This window comes from Gadus morhua, chromosome 10 (genome assembly GCF_902167405.1).
Source record: "Gadus morhua chromosome 10, gadMor3.0, whole genome shotgun sequence".
Taxonomy (NCBI): domain Eukaryota; kingdom Metazoa; phylum Chordata; class Actinopteri; order Gadiformes; family Gadidae; genus Gadus; species Gadus morhua.
The window spans coordinates 6,399,928-6,416,744 of NC_044057.1; the positions used below are offsets into that span (position 1 = coordinate 6,399,928).

At 41.3% G+C, this 16,817-nt stretch overlaps 1 long non-coding RNA gene across 1 annotated transcript; it reads left to right on the forward strand.

Moving 5' to 3' along the window:
• The first annotated feature begins 580 nt into the window (after window positions 1-580).
• LOC115552882 (uncharacterized) lies at window positions 581-1,469 on the forward strand. The gene is made up of 3 exons (XR_003978396.1): window positions 581-723; window positions 979-1,080; window positions 1,292-1,469. It is a non-coding gene; the product is annotated as an uncharacterized LOC115552882 (long non-coding RNA).
• Window positions 1,470-16,817: the final 15,348 nt, after the last annotated feature.

Here is a 16,817-nt window from a genome sequence, read left to right on the forward strand (position 1 = left end):
CAACTGATTAAACTTGTTGTCGGATCACGTCACTTCACAGCTGACAGCTGTCATAATCCTAAAATATCCAAAGACAACTGGGGCCGTATTACAGAAACTTCCTATCTTAAGTCCTAAGTTAAGATAGGAGAAGTGGAGATAGGATTTTTCTCAATTTGGTATTACAGAAACATATCCTATCTTAATTTAGGAATCCTATCTTATCTCAGGTTAAGATATCCTAAGTAGGCGATCTAGCATCGACATTCAGCTTTTATGTCTGTTACCTAGCAACTGATGAAACTTGTTGTCGGATCACGTCACTTCACAGCTGACAACTGTCATAATCCTAAAATATCCAAAAACAACTGCTAGCTATGGATGGGATTGGGAAAATACAACGTCGTGCCGAAAATTTTAAAGCGGACGAAATAGAAAAGTTGGTGAGTTTAGTAGAAAGCTCAAAGGAAATATTGTATGGGAAATTTTCTATGAGTCTGACCAAAGAAAAGAAAGACCAAGAATGGCTGAAAATAGCCGAAAAGGTGAGCACCGTATCAGGGATCAGTAGAAACGTTGCAAACGTCAAGAAAAAAATTACCACACTCACAAGTGTCGTTAAGAAAAAAGCAACGTTAATTTGTAAAGACCGGAGAATTACCGGTGGTGGCAACTCTTCCGCTACCCCCCTGACACCGGCGGAGGACCGGATTGTGGGACTCCTCAGCAAGGCTGACTACGAGGGTAAGGCCAGTTTATAGACCTCCGTAAAGTGCTTTGTAGTCAACATATAAGATCGATCGGACGGCGAATTGCATTGCGTATCCGACATCCCGACGGAGAACTTTGAAGAGTGAATTCGCTTATGTCTATCTTATAATGTTTGACGTTCTCGTTCTCCCTGCTAGTGATTATGTTTCTTGACTTTATATTATAGCTGCTATGATATGATATATGATAAGAAAGACATACTAATTAACATTCTGGCTGTCCATGCAGGCATCGATGGAGGCTTTGAGACTGGGTTGCCAGTGGACTTCTTGGAGACCACAACTTCAGTCAGTAAAGTTGTTGAAGTCGATGCTACACAACCGCCTCCTGGTAAGATGTTAGGCTACTTGTAAGACGTTGTGATGATGATGACTTGGGGCCATATGTCAGCTAAACTGTCATTTATCTCGTCATTCATAATCTGTTTATAGCTTAAATGACATTACATGAATGTGCATACATTAAATCATCTAACATATCTGGCACCAGGATTATTTCCTTTTTATTGGTATGCTAATCAGAATTCTCTTTGTTTTTGCAGAAAAGAAAACACGTCTGCTGAAGTCATCACCAGAAACCCTTGCTCTGCTAGAAATTGAGAGGGAGAAGCTTCAATTAGACAGAGAGAGAGTCGCCATTGAAAGAGAGCGACTCCTCCTTGAGAGGGAAAAATTTGAATGGGAGAAGAGTAGGGCCAGAGTGTGCAAAAAATGTTTAACTGAAATATAAATGAATGAATTGTAATCTTGACCATTGTGTTGCTTCTATTTTTTAATTTAGTTTAAAAAAAATCTAATATAAGTCGATTTCTTGTGTTGATTCCATTGTAATGGACATCCTGTGCCTCTTCGGGGTGCTCCATATCCTGATCTGGTATGTCTGGATCTGGGAGGTTTGCCAGTCTGCAGATGTTGTGCAGCACAGCTGTCGCTTTGATGAACAGAACGACCTTCTCTGGAGTATATTGGAGATATCCACCACTCATGTCATGGCACCTCCATCTAGGAAAATATGCAGTTTTAGAAAGATCTTGCAATATGTCTTTAGTAGACCTAAGTATGCCTTGAGCTAGAGGGCCTTACAATGCACTCACACCTTCCAAATGAAACACACCATGCACAGACCTTTAACTACTTTATGAATATACCTGCTCTTCCAGACTCCGAACAGACGTTCCACTCTTGCCCTGCATTTTTTGTGTGCTTGGTTGTATCTGATAATACAAAGCAAATATCATAAACTGAGTGTCCTAACAACACAAATGTAAGAATACTTATATATAAGCTATTTTTTTTTATTTAGCATACCGCATGTCTTGTGGTGTGCGCTCATTGGCTACTGGCGTCAAAAGAAAGGGTTTTAATGGGTAGCCAGAATCCCCAAGCAGCCATCCACTCAAACCACTTTCCCCCAGATACGTATTGATGTCACTGCAGATAGACTAGTTGTTACAACAAGTAAAACCACATTTCTAACAATATAGGCCTAGGGAAATAGTCTTAATCATATACGCCACCTTGTGTTGAAGACGAAGGCGTCATGACTTGACCCAGGCCACTTCGCTACTAAATGTCGGATGAGCATGTTATGGTCTCCTATTGCCTGAATATTGATCGCATGGTATCCTTTACGGCAAACATAGGTAGCTTCATCCTCTTTGGGCGCTTTAATTGGAAATAAGGATCCGTCCACCAGTCCTATTACACCCGGCATCCTTGCGTGTTCATAGAAGGCTTCCTTGATGATGTTGAGTTCATCACCCGTTGGAAACTTAATGTAAGGTCGGGCTAATCCGCCAATGGCTTTTGCCACCTCAGTTAAATTACGCGACACTGCAGGTTGTGAAAGTTTACCTATATCGGCTACTTCGCTCTGAAAGTCACCTTTTGCAAAAAGTCTCAGCGCATTTGTCAGCTGTACGACAACAGGCAGAGCCCCATGACGGCGTGTCGGTCTCTCCAGAAAAGGTCGTAGCTCCTCGGCCAAACCCAGGATCATGGCCCGGGGAAGCCTGTACCGGCTTATAAGTGTTGTATCGCCGAAACGTAAAACATCGTTGGGATCACTCAAAAGCCTTTCCACAAACATATTTCGTAGATCCCCATTAGGCCTACGTCTACGATTTTGCTGCGCTATATGTAATAAAAGAGCAGCCATCTCGCTAATTTGTAACCGTAAATGACAGTTATGACAGTTGTGAGAGCTGATGGGTCGTCCTAAAGTTAGGACCGTTTATTTGGGATTTTGGTGATTTAGGATATTTCTGTAATACACATTTCCTATCTGGAGTTAAGATAAGAACACTGACTTTAGGATCGGACGTTCTGTAATGACTTTTCTCCTAAATCCGGTCCTAACCCTTGTTACCATAGTTACCAAACAGATAAGATAGGATTTACGAGTTAGGAAGTTTCTGTAATACGGCCCCTGCTAGCTATGGATGGGATTGGGAAAAAACAAGGCAGTGGCTATTCGTACGGCGACCGTAACGCCCCGTGCCCACTACCTCCGTCCGTTGCGTGATCCCCATTAGGGACTTTAAGCAACGACGGTTGAAGGGACGGCTACGGCGTTCGAGTGACACTTTGCGCACGCGAATTCTATGTTTACATTTCCTGCCTTTGTAGCCCAACTGTCTACTACGGGAGAGCGACTGGTTTGCCGTATTCAATACTACGTTACATTTCAAGCAGGTAATTATACGTTTTTTTTATCGTATGTAATACTGTCATTTCGTGTTTATTTGATTCTACCGTTAGCAGCTTTATGGATTATTAGTATATTTGTTAAAGATACCCGCTAATTTGACCGATTTTCATGTTTGTTCATAGATATGTCCTCCGTTGCCCAAGAAGATGCTAGAACACAGTAAGTAACCTTAACGTTAGTTAGCCAGGCTAACGTTGGCTAACGTTGTAGCTAACAAATAGGCTATTCTCAACAGTTTTGATTAGAACTATTTAACAACACCGGTATCTTAACTATTACCTATTTTATATCCAAAACTGTGTAGTTGGTCATATGTTGAAGCTTGGCTAACTAGTTGCCCAAATGTATCTAGTGCCCCCATGGAATGGACAGAGAGGCACGACACTTTTCTTGCCAGAGAAGTGCTAGTGTCGGAGCCATACCGATTTAAGAAGGGGAGTGTGGACAAGGGGAAGGCCTGGTCTGCAATCGCAGACCGTCTGAATAGTTCCCTGGACCTTTTATTTAGGGTGTCTCAGAGGTCTGTGAGGGAGAGGTTTGCCCTGATCCAGGACAAATTCATTAAAAAGAACAACAGAGATGAGAGGAGTTCAGGGACCTCAATAATCATGACAGAAATAGATCAATTAATTGAGGAGGTAACGGAGAAGGAGAAGGCAGCTGAAGAGACAAGAGGAGTGAATGAAAACAGAGGAAAAATAGAGGCAGACAGGGCCAAAGCAGAGGAGGCTAGGAAGAGGGCCATTGAGAGGATGGGCCAAACGAAAAGGAGGCTGAGTGAGGATGGAGAGGATTGCAGGAAGCATAGGAGAAGTGGAAATGACACCCTTGCATTTTTGAGGGAGAGAAGCGCAATTGATAGAGCGCTAAAAGAGAAAGAGCTTGATTTAAAAAAACTAGAGATGGAGGAGCAAGCGAGGAGGGCACAACAGGCACAGCAGCAGATGCTAGAAATGATGCAGATGATGCAGCAACAGCAGGCTCAAATGCAGGCTACCCAGGCCATGCTCCTGCAGCAGCAGCAAGGGCAAGCGTTGCTTGCTGTTATTGAAAAATTAAGTAAACGGCGACCGTAAGAATAGCAATTATAAGGAGTTTTCTATTGTTACGGTTTTCTTTTGGACTAAATGGCGGAGGATGGTTTGTTTGTGGGTGCTACATTATCTGCATATATTGAGTTGCAGAAGGCAGTGGAGGGTTATCAAAGAAAACATAATGTGCAGTTCTACAAGAGGAGTTCACGTGGAATACAATCATTCAAGACACATTGGCGGTGTCCCAATTCATAGGACGCATCCTTCGTAGACCGCGAAGGACTCTCCGAAGGCCGAAGAAATGGGACGGTCTAGCTTTCGGAGCATTTCCGGTTTACGTAACAAACCGTTACCGCCCTTTACCTTGCGTGACCGCCACGCGCTGCTCCTGTCACCGCAACCCTGTCAGCTGACCTGACCTGTTAGTAAACAGAAGTTATACCGGACAGCGCGGAAAAAAAATAACAAAGAAACCAAATAAACCAACAAAGAAACCAACAAAAATGGAGCCAGGAATTATAATTTTATTTTTTTATCTTTTATCTTTTATTGGAGGAGTTGGGGAATACTCACCGCCGGAGCCAACGGGGGATATATCTTCGGCTCCGAGTAAGAGACGACCACAGATTGGTAAAGCTGTGTTACGTTACTTTTAACCAGTAGTATTGTTAACATTATCGTGTTATATGGCTAGCGTAAATGTAAATGTCATTGAACTTTGACAATATAATTACATATTTAAAATAGTCTCAACCTTACATTAATATAAAAAAGTGTCTAAATAAGGGTTGAGTAACTTAGATTGATATAACTATTAACTATATTATATATATATATATATATATATATTGATATATATATTGATATATTGATATATAACTATTGCATAGATAGATAACGATAGATATATATATATTTAAGCATTATCTATCTAAACTCTCCACACTTAATATCCAGCTATTGTTCAACAGTTTTACTTCTGTTTCTTTCCCTAAACAGCCCAGACCAGTGTACTGCAGGATCAATCCAACTGTTCCTGTCCTGGACCGTTATTTTAATGGCCAGGACACCAAAACTGATTTCCGATTGGGCAGGGAGGCCCTGGCAGTGCTGCTGGACCTTCTCGGCCAGGAGCGGAGCCATGGATGGGGTGCCACCATTGAGACCCTGGTGTTTCTATTCTGGCTGGCTTGTGGGGCATCATACAGGGTGGTAAGACACCGCGCTTTTGAGAAAGCAGCGGGAGCAATCGACGGCTGCCATGTCCGTATCAAGCCACCGAGCGGCCCTGATGGTCACTGCTACAGGAACAGGAAACTGTTTTCCTCCATAATTCTGCAGGCTGTTTGTGACCATCAGGGCCGCTTCCTTGATACGTACGTGAGCTGGCCTGGATCAATCCATGACTCCAGAGTCCTCTGCCACAGCCCACTGTATAGGTCACTCTACCCTCCTCCAGGGCACTTCATCCTTGCAGACGGCGGGTACCCTTGCCTCCAACACCCACTACCCCTCATCACTCCCTACAAGAGGCCAGTGCGAGGTGTGGGAGCCCAGCGCTTCAACTGGCATCATTCCAGGGCACGCTCTATTATAGAGCGTGCCCTGGAATGATGAAGACCAGGTTCAGGGCCATCTTCCTGCAAGCGCTGGAGGTGCACCACACCTTCGTACCTCACGTAAGTAATCACTCAACAGGATTTTTTAGAATACTAAGAGTAAATCAAAAAACATTTATTATTTTCTCAGGAGGTATATATCATTTTTTCATTTATTTTCTTTACCATTACAGGTCATAACAGCATGTGCCATCCTCCACAACATCTGCCTTGGGGCCGATGACATCATGGCCCCAGAGGAGGAGGATGAGCCTGAGGACGATGTAGAGGTGGATGAGGGGGGCGATGGTTTGGAGGCAGCCAGTGGTGCTCCCTGGCGGGACCAGCTGTCTGCAGAGGTGTCTGCCCTGGAGGAGGCCCCCCCTGACCACCAATATATACAGGCAAGTAAAATAATTGAAAAGCTATTTATATTTATTTAAAATGTTTTGTCGAATAGTTTTACCCGTTAAAATAATTTGTGGCAAGATTTCTTTTGCCAAAATAAGGTTGTGTAGTATTTAGTATGCACTCTTATTCTTGCCCTTTTCCAAATATATTTTAGTGACATGGCAGCCGTCGATTGAGTCAGCCCTGCAAACCCATTCGGTGCGGTGGACAGTGGAGAGAGGCATATCCAGCACACTCGGGAGACCACCCCTGGATGTCCCACTAACAGGAGAGACACCAGGGTCTTTAATGTGGCAGCCCATCCGGGTCCAGCAGCACCACCAGGGGCTCCCTGCTCTGCTGAATCATTATGTTTTTGTATATAGTAGTTTTATAATAATTGTTGTAAATAGTCACATGAATGTTTTTTGTTGTAAATAGTTTTATTGTTTTATACATGTTTTATAAGTTTGATACAAATAAATTAGTTAATATAAAAAAGTTAATTAGCGTTTTAATAAATAGTTAATAAAAAAGTTAGTTAATAAATAGTTAAATAAGTTAAATAATAAATAGTTAAATAAGTTAAATAATAAACAATGTGTTAACAGAACTGAAATTATTTGTCAACCAAACGCTCCAAAATTGAAAAAAATCGATCCATCCTCTCCCTGCTCTCCTGGGCTCTTCTCTCCTCTGCCTCCCTATTTAGCCTCATGTCCTCTTTGATCAATTGGAACATTTCGTCCTCTCTGTCCCTCTTTCTGGACCTTGGCCGCTGTCTTTCCTCCTCATCCTTGTCCTCCACCTCCTGATCCACCACTGCTGTACTTGGCCCTGGTGTGTTCTCAGGGATGGAGGCAATTAGGACAGGGGGGTTGGTGGAATGCCTCTGTCCCAATACCTCATCCATGAGGACAAACCAGGGCCAAGAGGCAGCAGTGGGTTTCCCACCTACCCCCTCTCCTGACCCTGGATACTTGCAATCCTAAGGCAGAGGAAATCAATCATGGCAGTTAACAACAACAGCAGTATCAAAACAAATGTCAGCAAAAGTGTTTATTAACTTGCATGGTTAAAACAAATAATGTATATTTAAAATGACCTGTACATACTTTATATATATTTTTTAAATTATCCCATTTTTTCTTTGCCTGCAGGGGAGTCACCTTCCCCTGCAGGCCTATTTTATCCAGAATTGTCCTAAACACAGAGAGATTATTAATCAGAGAAAACAAGAGACACATTTATCAATGATGTTAATAGCCCATGTTAACAATAGGCCATTTATAATATATACATTTGACCATCTTGTAAAGGTTACATTTAAATTAGCCCTCATCCTATATGAAGCCCATAATAAGACAACCAGTAGAAGTCAAAACACCCTTTTTCTTTGTGTGTTTTTCTAGTGCTGTCTAGTACTGATGCGAGCTGTGACTTTGTTTTGTCTTTCTTTAATAACCCAAAATAGGACATCGTAGTAAACGTTTTCTGTGGATGTTGTATCTGTCCTGCTTTTTAATGAGGGCTAATTTGACTAACCTTTACAAGATGGTCAAATGTAGATATACAAATGGCCTATAATAATTTTTATAAACTAACTTACGATATAAATAAACGATTGTTTCCTTACCCCCAAGCCACATTCGCTGAATGTTTCACCCCGGTGAAGAGCTCGTCGTTCTCCCCCCTCAGTTTAATAAATTGAGCAGTATGCTGCTGGCTCCCTAAAGCAAAACCAAATGTTAGAATTAGTTTTACTTTACACTAACAAACAAAAGCATCTTAAATAGCAAAATAACCAAGTTAGCTGTGTAATCAATCCCAACGTCTGTAACGTTACGGTCTGAAAACCAGGGTCCACAACCTGTGTTTGCGTTGGTCCATTTATCTAACGTTACAGAATAGCAAATTATCTATATAATCGCCACAATTTCAGTAAATATAACCATTTTGACCTCTTAAATTTGAAACTATAGGGCTTAACGGGTGTTCTTAATTACCGTTACAGCGTCACTAACTGTAACGTTACCTTACTTATATTGCCTATTACTTTAATGAAATAAGTTTTAAGGATAACTTATTTGTGTTTTTAACGATACAAATTAGTATTTTAACATTTGTATCGTTAAATACTCGAGTGACTGGAAACCAAATACTTACATTTAAATGAAAAACTCAAATCGACATTCTCCGGCATTGTTTCTGTCGATTTTATTTTTTTGATTGAATGCGCAATGAATCTTGGGAGGGATATGTTGGGCCATGAAGGATCTTGGGATACGTTGGGCCGTGAAGGATACAGCCGATGCATCCTTCAAATCCGGGAAAAGAAGGCTGCATTCGTAGGCCACATTTGAAGGACCATTGGAATTGGGACAGCACTTGGCGCGTCGCTGTGACGCATTCGGCGTCGACACATCCTTCGAATGCAGCCTTCGAAGGATGCATCCTAGGAATTGGGACACAGCCATTACCGTAGCAAAAGTTAATTGAACATTCCGACAGAGTTAAAGTATCCTGAAATCGATTATGCTTGTATCCATGGAGGACAGAAGTTTAAGTCATCTGCATCTCAAAGGCTTAATCAGAGGTGAGTTACATTAAGACAAGGTAGTGGCTATGCTTACGGCGTGCCGTAAAAATAGCTAGTGGCTATGCTTACGGCGCGCCGTAACAATACTGCATTAGTCTATTTTCACGGCAGGTTATGGTTAGGGTTAGGGTTAATTACTATAATTAATTACTATAATTACCATGGCTATTTTTACGGGCTGCGCCGAGCAGACTGATAGGTCAAGTGCGGTCACGTGACAAGCTGCCATCTGTCACGTGACAAGCTGCCGTACAAATAGCCTAACGCCTCGTTTCCACATACGTATGTTTTTCGTATCCGTACTTCCGTGAATTTACGGAAGGAGTCACTAGTGTTTTACGTACGGACATGAATTTATTTACGGACAAAAGATGGGGGACCGTATGATAATGGCCGTTTTTAGGAGACCGGTACTTTGGAACATGAGGATCGACATATACAGAGATAAAAACAAAACCAACCAGGCTTGGAAAGAGATCGGTGAGGAGTTTGGCCTGCCAGGTACTTACATGTTTTGTGAAAAACATAAAAACTTTCATACGGTATCTCCGTAAAACGACGGCGAAAGTTAAATTTTTTGAACGTATATTACGGACATACCGGACAGAAATTTTACGGAGGGGAGGAGTTTCGGAGGAAAAACTGACATTACGGTGAATCACATAGGAATGAATGGACTTTCGGTCGGAGACGGTTGGATCGCATACGAGTATGTACGTATGTGGAAACGAGGCGAAATTCCTATTCTAACGCCTCGTTTCCACATACGTATGTTTTTCGTATCCGTGCTTCCGTAAATTTACGGAAGGAGTCGCTAGTGTTTAACGTACGGACATAAATTTATTTACGGACAAAAGATGGGGGAGCGTATGATAATGGCCTTTTTTAGGAGACCGGTACTTTGGAACATGAGGATCGACATATACAGAGATAAAAACAAAACCAGAGAGATCGGCGAGGAGTATGGCCTGCCAGGTACTTACATGTTTTGTGAAAAACATAAAAACTTTCATACGGTATCTCCCTAAAATATCTCTATTCTGTAAAGTTAATACACAGAGCATGAATTAATATTGTCATGGATTAAAGTTCTCCGTCGCTACGAAGGATTTCCGTCATTTGGAGTTCACAGAGGCCACTTCACATCTCCGATAACGTCGGGACAAATTTACAAACAGGCGTCATTTGGATAAACTAATCGCATATTAAGGATCTAAATAGGTACTTTCTCGCATAAAAAAATATCAAAACTTAAGAAAGTGATGTATTAACAGCACTGAAGCGAGAATTAAAACAGCTTTTAGCAGCTTTGCCGCTACCGCTGCCGCGAAATGCATTCTGGGAAACTTGCATACTGTATACTGCGGTGCAGTCGGTCTGCTGTATACTGCATACTGAATCCCACATTCAGTATGCAGTATACAGTACATACCGCGCAGTATGTAGTCGGCAGTACGGTAGTATGCAGTTTCAAACATGGACATAATACACGCGTGTATTATGTCGTCATACGTCAACGCCGGTAAAATTGTCAAATTATATAGTGAGTATTTAAAAGGTCTACCGTTAAAATTGACTGAAAACACAAGCATTTTAATGTACATCCCGATTATATATTCAATATATATTAAATATATTATATACAAATGTATATATATACACACCATTTTCGCGCCACATCTTACGTCTCTTTGTTGTGTTAGTGTTGAGTGTCAGAGCGAAAGTTAAGCTAGTATGAACTCCCTTATAATGATTGACAGCTCTGATGTATCGGATATTGATAAAACACAAAAAAATAAATGGAGATGGGCATGGCTGACGGAAACGGGGAACGATGGCAAGCCTTTTTTAGAGAGTAAAATATGAGACAAGCTTTGCAAAAAAAAAATCTTAGTCTAATTGAAAAGACAACAAAAAAATTGCAATAGATGCAAAAGAACAGCTGTTTAAAATCCTCCTCCTGTAAAACAGTATTGGTCGAGCATTTAAACGTGATGGCGGCATTTGGTGCTGACGTCTTATACATTTGTATTTCTTAAGCAGGTGTCAAGTAACCTAACCTGGAACATGTTTCACACACTGCACGTGACTTGGCTGTAGCGCGAATACAATTTCAGTCAGAAGATTTTTTTTCACTTTAATCCCTGTATTGTCAAATGTACCAAAACAGCCAGAAAAAATATCCACCTTAAACTTTTCAAATATATACTCTTTATTTGAAATTTGTTGTAAACATCAAGTATTTTGAGTTGATCATGTAACAAAATATATATGAATGACGGGTGGGTCATGAAGGAGAGCCCATGAAGGAGAGCAGCACAAAAGCAATTTGTAGTAATGATACGCGTTGTGGATTATTGCTATCGGCCATCTGTTTCCATGGTGTGTTCTTTTTTATAGATTTACTGATCTTATTTGACTGATTTCTCATGCAATTGAAATTGCATGGTTGCACATTTGGATTATATGTATAAGCAAGCATGGCTCAAAAAAGAGAATCAAAATTGTAACTATCTTAGAAAGAAAAAGAGCATAGAAAAAAAAAGAGTTTAACATTGTAATCAATTCCATTTACTGATGGTTGGCCAGCGTAAGTACTATGTACCAAGTACTATGGGGCGTTCAATTGAAAGCGCTATGTTAAATCCACATACTTCATCTACAGAAAGCCCAATTGGAACAAAACAGTGAGGTTAATTAAATGTATCATAATAAACTGTTCCAATTTCAAAACCAGTGTAGTAAGCGGAACACACTTTACTTACACAATGTAACAAGATACCTTTACACTTAAGTGAAAGTACAAAACCAGTGCAGTAACGCTGAACATGTACAAAGTGTACCAGACAATTTTTCTTGTAAAACTTTCAACAAAAACACAACACTATATCTGCAGTGTGTATAACATCGAGTGTACCTTTTATCATATTGTCCCTCAACTTCACTGGAAGGTCCACTCATGGTCAGCCAGGTCTGAGATCAGAGTGAGGACTCTGGGATTGACTGAGAACACTTTTCTCTTCTTGTTCCACTCGACTTTGGTGCCGTTCTCAGGATTTATTGAAAAGAAACACCTTTAAGAAAAAGAGAGAGAAAACATCTCAGGTGGGATATCTTATGCCTTGCATTTTCTAATGTTAAATAAAAAGAAAGGGTAACACTTTACAATAAGGTACGCAAAAACTTGTGTAGTTATTGAGGAACAAATGAGTAACGAATGATGAACGACCAGGGCCCTAACTGGGGCCCTAACGGGGCCCTAACAGGGTCCTAAGTTACTGGTAAACAGACTGGGGGACTAATGTATTCGTTAGTGAGTAACGAATGATGAACAACCAGGGCCCTAACAGGGCCTTAAATGACAGTTACTCAGTAACTACTGAGGAATTACTGGTAAACAGACTAGGGGACTACTGTATTTGTTACTGAGTATCGAATGATGAACAACCAGGGCCCTAACTGGAACCCTAACAGGGCCCTAAGTGACAGTTACTCAGTAACGAATACATTAGTCCCCAAGTCTGTTTACCAGTAATTCCTCAGTAGTTACTGAGTAACTGTCACTTAGGGCCCTGTTAGGGCCTCAGTTAGGGCCCTGGTTGTTCATCATTCACAGTAACGACTTTATCAGCAAGTACATAACAGCCCAAATGCCTGATCCAAACACACACCCAGACTCAGTAACGAATAGAGTAGTCCCCTAGTCTGTTAACCAGTAACTCCTCAGTAGTTACTGAGTAACTGTCACTTAGGGCCCTGCTAGGGCCCCGTTAGGGCCCCAGTTAGGGCCCTGGGGCCTCATTACAGAAACTTCCTAACTCTGAAATCCTATCCTATCTTGAGATAGGAAGGCATTTAGGGGTTTTGATATTACAGAAGGAGGTTTCCTAACTTAACTTAGGAAGAAATCCTATCTTATTTTAAGATAGGAATTTAACCATTACAGAACTATCCTATGTTAGGAATTTCTTAAGTTAGGCTCCCTAAGTTAGGTGGCCATACACCCTGTCCTAAGTTCAAAATAACTGTCAGTAACTGAAATAACAGAAAAATGGCAGCAGCACTGCTAGTGGGTCTGCTGTGTGACAATGAAGACGAGGACGAACATGACAACAGAAACTTGATGACTGAAAGGCTACTGAGACCGCATAATGACGCGTTACATTTTCCGGACCATATTTTAATATCCCTTTATCGCCTGCCAAGACAGTTAATTTTGAATTTGGTGGAAGAATTACGTCCTGCTCTGGAGAGGCCTACAAGGAGACATGGAGCCTTGCCAGTGGTTGTGCAGGTAACCAATGCTCTACGTTTTTTTGCCAAGGGGGACTTCCAGACTGAGGTTGCAAGCCTGTCTTCGGTTTCACAGCCATGTATTTCACACAATCTCAGGGAGGTCACCAATGCCATCTGCAATCTTGCAACGAAATACATTCAGTTTCCTCGTGGAGAAGAGCTGCAGCAGATTAAGGAGGCTTTTTTAAGTCAGAGTGGGATGCCAGGGGTAATTGGGCTTATAGATGGGTCACTTTTCCCCATCAAAGCTCCGAGTGGCCCAACTGAGCCGGCTTATGTGTGCCGTAAGGGATACCATGCCATCAATGTTCAGGCCATAGGGGACCAAAATATGGTTAGACGGCATTTGTTGGCAAAGTGGCCTGGATCCACCCACGACTCTTTCATATTCAACACCAGGTGGGTCCCATAGACACTAACATAAATAATTGTTTTACCTGCTTTATTATTAGGCTTCACTCAAATACTCTTAATATATTCAATATGTGCATTTACAGTGATATCAATGCATACCTGAGTGAGGGCAGGGGAAGTGGATGGCTTTTGGGGGACTCGGGATATCCCTTGAAACCCTACCTAATGACACCAGTCATGAACGAGCAAACGGAGGCAGAGAGCCGGTACAATGTGGCACACAAAAGGTGCCGTAGCCGTCAGGAGAGGCTATATGATATATGGAAAGGAAGGTGAGACATATACTGCTTTGGTGCATTCAATAGCGTAGATAAGGAGTGTGTCGTAACCCCTAAGAAGATAGTGTTACACTATATACTTCAAAAGCAATGTAGCAAATGTATTTATTTAAAATGATTTAATAATATTAATATGGACTATAACATCACACCAAAAATGGAGATAAGTAAAGCATTGTAAGCAAACAAACTGATTAACTTTTGATGTTGTAGATGGAGATGCCATGATATGAGCGGGGGATATCTTCAATATTCCCCTGAGAGAGCAGTGATGTTCTTGAAGGCCACTGCTGTGTTGCACAACATATGCAGGATTGCTAATCTCCCGGACCCTGAGGACGTCCCGGCCATGGTTGAAGATGAGGAGGAAGGCCATGATGGCATACATGATGGTGCACAGACTGGTAGAACTGCCAGAAACAACCTGATTGCACATTATTTTAGATAAGATAATTAAAAAGAAAACATACGAATTTGATGTAAAATATTTAATTCAACAATATAAAAAATAAATTAACAGTTTAACTCAATCAAATTTAAATAAGTGTACAAATTATTTCATTTCATTGTTCAAATAAATTCACAATATTGTTCCCGTTGTAAATAAAATACTGCTTCATGAATTCTAATTTTTCTTTATCCAATTTCAGTCTCTCCTTCTCAACATTTAGTGTCTCTCGCATCACCAACAGCTTCTCCTTCTCCAACTCCAGAAGCTCCTCTTGTAGGCTAATGTGTTTCTTCTTTTTAGCTGTAAAGAAGAATTTAAACTGTGAATCAAGACAATTTTCCTTGAACAGTAGCCTTCCTATCATAAACCTCAACTGTTCATAAATGGAGTAGCTACAGTTGAGACAGCATCGTTGTAAAAATGCACCTCATATTTATTTAAACAGTGAGCCGGGTCACTTTTCCCCATCAAAGCTCCGAGTGGCCCAACTGAGCCGGCTTATGTGTGCCATTAATGTGATTGAAATATCCAATGGGACAGGCAATTAAAATCGGGGACGTCTGGTCGCCCTATTCTAGTTAGGGTTACTATGGAGCCACTCCTCAAAATCACTTATCGATAGCGCGTCTAGTTGTACATTTTAGATTAACCGTTAGTTGCTACACCGTAGCACTAGCAGTACACCGCCCCCAAAATGTGGACACTGACACTAGTTTATACAAATTCTGTGAATCTGTGGTCCACTCGTTCTTGCCTTATGTATTGGTGAAGTCAAATTTAAACATAATCCGCGGTTGCTAAACTAGATAGATAGAAGCGTTGAGCTGAACTTACCTTGGGTGTAAACTTGACCCATGGTGGCCAGGATCTTCTCCTCTAGCATGGTTATAGGCTTCACTTCTGGCATACCAGCCCCCGTCTTTGCCTGGTCCCTCTTCTGTAGCGTCCCTCTGGTCTTGGCGTCACTCGCTATGGTCGACCACTTTTTCTTTACACCGTCCACCGTCCTCAGTACCCCACAAACCGCTGAGACAGCGTCCGACACCTCTTGCCATTTGTTTGCTTTGATCCGCGACGTTACATTTGGGGAAAATTTGCCGAATAAAATACTTTTCCTTTCGTCCACCGCCTAAACTAATGCCTCCATCTCGTCATTTGTAAAGTTAAAACCCCTCCTCTTCTTGTTTTCCGTAGCAATCCCCGCCATGACCGTACTACTGCTAGAAGAAGCTTGCCGTTATTATTAAGCCTTATATCAATCTCGTGCGCATTATGTGCAGAACCAGACATCACCTGACGATTGCCGATCGAAAAATCGGATTGAAAGAACAGTTAGGATCACCTAAGTTAAGATAAGATAGGTGGCTAAAGATAAGATAGGAAACGGCCAACAGGTTAGGAACTGCTTCTGTAATAGGAAGTTAGGAGTTTTCCTATCTTTGAGTCCCTAACTTAAATTAGGATGAGAAGTTAGGATTTTTTCTGTAATGAGGCCCCTGGTCGTTCATCATTCGTTCATCATTCATTACTCATTCGTTCCTCAGTAACTACACACGTTTTTGCGTACCTTATTGTAAAGTGTTACCAAAGAAAGAAATGTTACCGTTGGAGGAACTCCAGTGTAGACCGTAGATCCACCGGGTAGTGTATGTTCAGGCAGTAGTAACTGCCAAACATCAGTCAGATGGCAGATGTGAAGGAAGTGATGTTGTCATTGACAACCTTTCTGTCGATGCTCAACATTATTATATTATTATTATTATATTATATTATATATGAACTTTATTCGTCAGCAGTGCTGAAATTTGTCTTGCGACCCAGCAGCCGTTGCATGTAAAAACAGAAAACATGAATTACACACATTGACATGACACATTGAAACACAACAAATTTACATACATGGGTACAGATAGTCGAGAGCACATTGTCCACCACTTCGCCTATCTCCGGTTTAGCATTAAAGGCGATTGATGGAGGTTAGACTTTTTTAGTCTAACCTTCTTGAAAAGTGGTACCTCGTATCTCCTTCCTGAGGGCAATAACCTGTATTCACTATACAAAACATGAATAGTGTTTGAGGTGATGTTTTTTGCCAACCTCAGCATGCTGTTGTCATACGTGGAAGTATACAGCTCCTGAAGTGGTTGTCCAACAATCTTTGAACAAATGTTTAGTTGTTGTAACATTTGTGACTTTAGGGCTACAGACAGACATCCATACCAGGTGGTACTGCAGTACTGAAGAACACTCATAATGACAGAAGTAAAAAAACAAAAGAAGAATCCTTCTACTGGCACC